The sequence below is a fragment of the Vicugna pacos genome, chromosome 3 (genome assembly GCF_048564905.1).
Source record: "Vicugna pacos chromosome 3, VicPac4, whole genome shotgun sequence".
Classification (NCBI taxonomy): domain Eukaryota; kingdom Metazoa; phylum Chordata; class Mammalia; order Artiodactyla; family Camelidae; genus Vicugna; species Vicugna pacos.
In genome coordinates, this window is record NC_132989.1 from 64,088,935 (window position 1) to 64,097,259 (window position 8,325).

Below are 8,325 nucleotides of genomic sequence, written 5' to 3' on the forward strand. Positions count from 1 at the left end.
ACTGAAAAAAAAATCTGGAAAAAAATCATGCAAGTAGGTTCAAAGAAGCCTACTTGTTCTTGTAGGAGTATTACTCATGGATAATTCCTTATATCACAAGGCATCTGTAAATAGAGGTCACTATGCGCTTTTGGTGCTCTGTGGCTTAATTAGTGAATCTGCCCCCTAGTTATGCTCATCGCTAAGTTCCCATGGCTTAAATTGAACTCTGTATTGTACTAGTTTGTAATAGGTAGTACTGTGTTACACTAGTGAAGGAAAGAGAGAACTATTATAGTGAAAAATAAGTTGTCAGAGTTCTTGTCTTCCAGAAAATCCTTCTCTGGCTGATGATAAAAAATAGGTGCACAGACAACACATTTTTGAAATAAGACATCCATGTGAAATTAAATACAGCTGTAAAATAATTACTATAAGCAAATGATAGCACAATAAAACAATGAAGTTAATTTTGGCTTTTGTCTATTTAAAGGTTGTCAGAAATTTAAGAGATTTCAAAGCATAACTCTGACTATGAAAGACATCCAAATTTAGTACCTAATTCATACATAAAATATGCTTTAATTGTATATGGGAACTGGGAAAAAATAGATTTATATGGAGGAGATGCAGTAAAAAATAGTACTCTCTTCCCATAGGCTCCTGGTTTTCCCTAGTGGTCCCCACTTTGGACCTTTTGATGGTTCTGGGAGCCACTCTTAACTTCACTGGACTATGGTGAATCTTCCATCATCCCATTTATAGTCTATCAGTAGAGAAGGAAAGACAGTTAAGCTGAAGGGTGCCTCTGCTTATTTATTCCACAAGAATCACTGCTTGATAAATTAAGCTAATCCTCTACAGAAATGTTCCAGTCACCTCTGTAATTACTTACTATATGGAAACACAATGGATGTGGCCTTAATTACTCTGCTATAAGATACAAAGCCTGCAACACATTGTTATCTACATTAAAATGGAAAGGCATTGTGTATTCATGAAAGCTAAGATTATATTTAGTGTGAAATGGTTTTGAAGGTCATAAGCAAACTTGCAAATTTAAAGTTGCTGATAAGACCTACTCTCACATTTTCCTTACCATAGAGTGGCATAAATAAGTTAGATGTAAAGGCTGTATTTCCATAGTTAGAATTTGAAATCTGCTGAGTTTGACTATGCTACAATTTCTAGTCACATGAAAAGTTAAAAATTAGGTTATCACTAGTATTTCTCCCTTAAACAATCTACTTGATTCAGTCTATCAAAGAAAATTAAGGCCAGTGGATTAATAATTCTGATTTAGAGCAGAGGCAATTTCAGCCAGGCTAATTTTTCATATCTGCTCAATTAACCTCAGAGTGCTTTAGAACAAAAGACAGCATGACGAGTGTCATTTAAATTAAACAAATGCCATTTATCTGTCAAGGTGCTGGCTTACATCAACCACTTCAAGCCAAGACCACAACATCAAATGGGGGTGGACAAGCAGTGAGCCACTGGGATTTAATTCTCTAGCATTTCAGAATTCATGCGTAGCATAATTTGTGATGCTTACCTTTTAATGAGCTGTTTCAGATGAGCAAGAAAAGTGGGACTGTGTTATCTATCCAGCAGCATTTGTGATATACCTAGTTTATATTCTACTGTGATCCCTGTCACTTAGGAGAAGCACTACCTTTTGGGAGTGATGTCAGTGATTTGTAATTAAACACAATACCCCTCATTTTATATTCAAGTAATTTATTTTCAGAGATATCATTATACTGGCCTTCTGAATAACTTTCTACTTAGCAACTGCAGTTTCCAATGATGCTTTTCCAATAAGGCATTACAGATCTAAAGATACAAATTTTTAAGAAGAAATTAACTTAATATCATAATTTACTAGAAAAAAGAACTACTCCTACTTAGCATTTACACTTCTTAAGCAGACAAGCATTACACATTTTCAAATAATTACCTGTGCTTTTGTAGTCAATTTCTCTCTTTAAGTCTAATCTTTCAATAATTGAAAATTAAACATTAGCCCAATAATCACTTTGTAGAAACCCAACTATATTTTGAATTTTAGCGTGAAGAATAAAGTGCACTCTTGAGACAAAGCCGTTGTTGTTGTTCAATAATACATAATTTTTTTCAAATAACCTCTGTTAAATTTATGAGATGATATCTCCAGGCTGTGTGGCCCCAGGCTGAGACCTCGATATGTTTAGTAATCATGTCTCAATGAACCACTGAGGACAGTAATGCAGGGGTGTAGATAGAAGCAGGACCTAGCAGCAACTGAAGTTGGGTTAAGCTAGTGAAGCAAGCATCAGAAAAGGTCAGTTCTCTGTCTCAGCATTGCTCCCAGGTAGGTCCAATAGACTCAAGTCTAACTCAGTAATCAGGGTTCTGTGAACCAAAAGATCTCTTTAAAATTTCTATGAGTATTGACTACCAAGAGTTATTACAACTTGGAGGCAGCAATTATTCTGCTGCTGCTGAACACAGTATTAATAATGGAATTTCAGTTGGCTCCAACTTTAGTGTTTGGAGCCATGGGTATGAGCAGCCTCAGAAACATGAGCCATGATCTCCCTCTATTGTCAGGGGAAAAAAAAAAGGAAAATTAGAGAACTTTGGGAACAGAGCTGCCGTTTTGATATCAGTAATGTTTAACGATAGAACCACAGTAAGAAAGGGGACATGAATGTATTTTGTGGAAATGGATGTATTTTGTACATTTTGTGAGTTGGAGATAGGCTTAAAGAATTCAATCTCAGAGAATCACTCAAACGTGATTCTAAGAACCATTTGGAAAGAACTGTAATGGCAATAGAGTTTCTAAAGGATCTGAGGGTGTAGGGACAGGGCTGTGGAGGACTTCAGTGCTGGTGTTCAAAATTTTATTCACAGTTGAATGTGCACTAGGAAGCAGCAGATAGTCCAGGAAATTCGTGTTTTCATTTATTTATATAAGGTAATACATAATGACTAGGATCGTTTTGTATGACTGTTTAGTGGGCACTGTGTATTCATGAAGTCTAAAATTATGTTTCATATGAAATGATTTTGAAGGTCATAAGCAAACTTGCAAATTAAAAGTTGCCAATAAGACCTATTCTCACATTTTCTTTACCATAAAGTAAGAGCCCTCTTACTACTCTTCACTTTGGGTAGTAACTACTGTGCACCTCTCGTCTTCTGAAGTGCTGAGTCTAATCTCTGGGAATCAATACTTTACTAAGGATCTGAATCTGAAGAATGTATTTGAAATATATTCAAATGTATTTTCTTTAGATTTCCACTAATACATACTAGTATCAGGTTCACACTTATCTAATATTGGCAATAAATGGTTAAACATTAAAATTTTAAATCAGTCTCTTTACTATATTTATAATTGTTTATAAAATATTTTGTTAAGTGGATTTAGGGGACAAAATTACCTAATTTGTATTGTTTATTATAAATATATTTAAATAATAGCATCTAGGTACAAAGAAACTATAATTATATACACACATGTATATAGAGACAATATTTATATATCTAGTTTAAATTTAAACAGTATATAAATGTTCCACATACATATACACATATATATAATTTATTCCTTGAGGTCAAATGTTATCATCTGCTGATAACTAGAGTAGTGAGATACAAGTATATATATAGTTATAGAGGTAAACTCTGAGAAAAGTGTAATCAATGAAAATAGGACAATGGAGGGAAAGGGCATTAGGGTATAGACTTGAGTGAAATACACTATGTTCACTATGGAGAGCAATCAACAGGTCCAAATATGTATGCTTAAGGATATTATATAATAGTACAGCTATGGCAATAGCTTCAAATTTTTCATACTCCCTTTCCCAGTGGGCTGTTACAAAATCGTTAAAAAATTAGCTGCCTCTGTAGTATATTTAGGTATTGACAGACCTTCTAGATCAAGGACTAGCAAATTTTTTTCTGTAAAGGGCCAGATAGTAAATGTTTTAGTCTTTCGGGGCCATAAGTTTTCCATAGTAACAATTCAGTTCTGCTGTTGTAGCATGAATGTAATCATGAACAGTATAGCAATGAGTGAGATGGTCTCTATTCCAGTAAAACAAGAGATGGACCAGATTTCACTTGTGGGCTCCAGTTTGCCAACTTCTTTTACAAATAAAATGGTAAGAGAAACAGTCAAGGTGGAAAATAATTTGAATAAACATGATGCCATTTGTGTTTTTAAAAAAATACATGTATATGCATATTAGATAAATATGAAGATAAACATGAAACTGGAAACATAGTTACCTCTAGAGAAGGGAACTCAGTAATGGGGACAGAGTGGAAAACAAGCAAATTTCACTGAGTATCAGTGGTGCCTTTTGAATTTTATCCAGTAATTTGCTCCACTTAGCAATATCGTTTTAGCAATATATAATACTGTCTTTTTTAAAATAAGAAGTGGTAACAGACAGACAGGTTTAGCACTTTTAGTCCTTCATTTATATGTCACTTTAGCATACGCATTATGTTCAGCTCTTATTTCATCCTCAAAACAACACTTGAAGATGGGCACACATTTTTAAGGTGTATTTTAGAGATGAACAAACTGAGAAGTAATCAAGTTATCCAGCAACTTAACACTATAGTTTTGTGAGGTTCTGTATTTCATTGAAGGCATCAGTAATTATACGTCCTCTGTGGGCTAAGCACTGTGAGATAAACTTAAGAAAGCAGTGGTCAAAATACATTGCTCTGTCTCATCAAACTGAATCAATCTCCTTGTCTCATTGTAGAGCTCCTGCTTAAACTGAGCAGGGAGAAAATAATCTTACACACTGAAGTTGTAAGGACCTCTAGGTTTCCCCTGGACTGCTCTGATTCCCTCATACCAACATTAATTTCTCTGGACAGCTTCACGCTGACCCAGTTCAATCAACTGTGGCTACTACTCCAGTGCTGGCACCCGCATTCAGGGTACAATCTGCATTTTAGGAATAACAATTTTAAAAGTCCTTCCTCTTCCTCCACACGGATAGGTCTAAAAGTCCTCCCATTTCCTCATTTACTCCAACATACTGTATCCCACCCCCCATCCTTTTTTAAAAGAAAATCCAGTTAGAAATCTGATGACCTTATTACAGTGTTGGGTGGGCCATATACTAACATTAGCCTATCAAACTCATTTATCTCTCTGTTTGGTGCTCGCAAATTGCAAAGCACATACAAGAAGTTTCTGTATCACTTTGTAAAGTCAAAGTCACATTTAAGAGAAAGTTATTTTAAATGAAAGCAGAGAACATCTTTCAGTCTATTACAAATTAACATGGAACATCAATTAAAATACATTGTTAGAAAACCATTTAGCAATAGTGTTTATTTTTCTTTGAAACAATATTTCATCAGGTCAATAATAGATGGCTAAAATAAATTGAGTATTATCTTTTCAACACCTATTATATATAATTTTACTTTCCAGGCTGAAAGTTCTATTGAAAAAATATTATTCACTTTAGTATTTTTTTTCTTTCAGAAATTATGTTCTTTGTTAAGTACCACATTAATAGTCACTTTTTAAGAAACAGGCTTTTTTGTTTGCTCCAGAACATCCAAGATACTCTTCCAAGATCTTTACAAAGCCCTCTCTCCTATCCTCCACTTTGGATGGCATCTACCAATGCATCTCTTGTCTTCTGAGACCTGTTAATTTCTTCAATAGAGGAGTTGACATTCTATTAATTGTAGTAGCACAAAGATTACCTTAATTAGTTTTAAAATTTTTAAACTGATAGTGTTAGACTTATTTTTTATTGTAACAAAATACAGATATACTCTATTTTTAAGGAAGTTGAAAAATAGTGGTTTACTATACTACAAATAAATTTTAAAATATTTATCAAATGTTTCCTATGTACGAGGTAATCCATGCTTTGTGTGTTTGTGTGTGTGTGTATGTTATCCCTAGTATATGCAAAATAAGGAAGACATTTCTTCAAAGGCAAGAAGAGTGCATGTTGAATCAATATAATTAACAGATGGGCAAAACCCTGTCTTTATCACTTGAACACACTATACTGTATTCACTTTGGTGTGTGTGTGTTTGTGTTTTGGAAATGCTTAAAATGGTGATGACCATTATTCCAGAGTGCTGTTTGCCATGGCAACTACTGCTTGCAATGTAAAAATGAGACCCTCTTAATGGGTGTGAATAGTTCTCCACAACAGTCAAGAAGTTCTTAGTCTTGTATTGCAAACTATATAAGCCACTGTGTGATATCCTGGAAACTACAATTTAAACTGTAACCATATATTTTGATCATATGAATTTAAAGCCTGCTTATAAAAAAAAATTCAGAGAGGAACCTGGTAGGTTATTCACATTCCCAATGAGCAGACTAAACATGAAACTACAAAAAAAAGAAAAAGTTAATTCCATAGACAATTGGCTCTCTGTGCTAATTGAAAACATTATCATTGTAATCTATCTGTGCTTATGGAACAGTGTCACAGATAACAAAGTATTTTCCATGGTAATGCCAACACCCTTTAAAGTTGGTATTGCAGAGTATTTGATTACATTAGAATATGGCCTTATCCAATATTCTGGGCATTTGTGCTACTTCAGACAAAATGAGATTATTCAATCTCCAGTTATGTCTCATAATTAGTTGTGTGTTCTAACCAACTTCTGTGATTTGGTGTTCTTCAAACATGCCTTGAACTCATTTCATGTGTTCCCCTTCACTCAGCAGTTTCAATCCTGTATTTGTTATTATCCAATGCCTGAAGAAGTCTGCCTGATAGATTTCATCCAGCTTGGTAGTTATTTGATGGTGGAAGGGCAAGTCCAATTATAATTTGTTCTTCATGGTCAGAAGCCGAAGTCTCCTCATGAAGAAATAGGCAAATATATAATCTAAGTTGCCTTCTCAGAGTAGGAATAGTAATTGGTTGGACTGTCAAAACTAGAAGGATGTTATATTTAGATATACATTGAATATTTAATAAGTGAATAAATACATGGCTCAGGATTAATAAGTAGGCTATTTAATTTTCTGTCTGGCCCTCTTTTTCCCCCAATTTCTGATCTTTTCTCTGTCTCATGACTATATTCAGTGCATCCGAGACTCATAAATTGTTTGCCATCATACTACCAAATTGTCTTATTGCAAATTGTCTTCTTAGTAAAAGGTATACAAGTTAATTTATTTTTTAAGATAATCTCATCTGATTCTGGCTGTGTAAAGAAAAAAAACTATTTTGTACTGATTAGAATTAGAGTTCCTAAAACTTTTTTTTAATTATTATGGATTTGTCCCACATGTTATTTAAACAATACTGTGTAAATTTATTCTCTTAAAACTGTAGCCTTACATGAACATTTATTTTCATGTTATAAAAGTGAGTTTCATCTTGAAGACTATATTTATAAAACATGATTTGCATATTCAGTGTTTCCAGAAAGTAGATCTTATGTATGTGTGTGTGTGTGTGTGTGTATATATATTTATATATATATGTTCAAATTTATCATATAAAACTGAATTCAATTTATGGATCTTATATTTGAATATATATCCAGATAGAGTACATAGGCTCTCAAAAGCACACTTATTGCTGGCTTTTTAGAAAGCAGCTGCACCATAAATGATACATATCAAAATACACAACAGATTTTGGAGGTACTGTCCCATTTTTTGTGGGTGGGTTTCTTTCTAAAAATTTTCCGTCAGTCCTATTTATTTCATCTATTAAAAAGAGGTTTATTGTCAAACCCTCCAATCTAATGTGAAATTGCAAAATTCTGGCTCATTGCCCCTCAGAATAAATCACCACATTGTATCTTTGATTCAAAACACAGTTCGGCATCTGTACTGTTGAGGTCTCTTGTTTTCCACAAATCAGATGTACTTAGAAAATGGGGTAAGTCTCAGGGTTCTTTAAAACATAATATCAAAAATGTCCATGTTTTCCAGAAGATTCCTAAGAATCAATTTAAGAACATTTCTTGGGGAAAAAAAAATGTAACTAAGTCAACAGAGACCCAGACTGAAGCTGAAGTTTTAACTCTTTTGGGAAGTTCAGTAGAAGGGCCATTTAAATGACAGTGATTACATTAGAAATAACACTAAGCATGAACACTAGAAACTTTGAGTCAAGGTAGATTTTTCAGAAATCTTTAATATTTGTAGATCATTTCTTTTTCAAATAGAATATACAACACTTACTTGGAGTGGGACTTTCAAGTGTGTGACTACATGTGTGTGTTACGTCTGTCACTAGTAGAAAAGGCTCTCTTTTCCAAAATTACCTTCCTCACAATCTATAAGGGCCTGAAATACCAGCACTAGAGGATCATTTCCTTGGGTG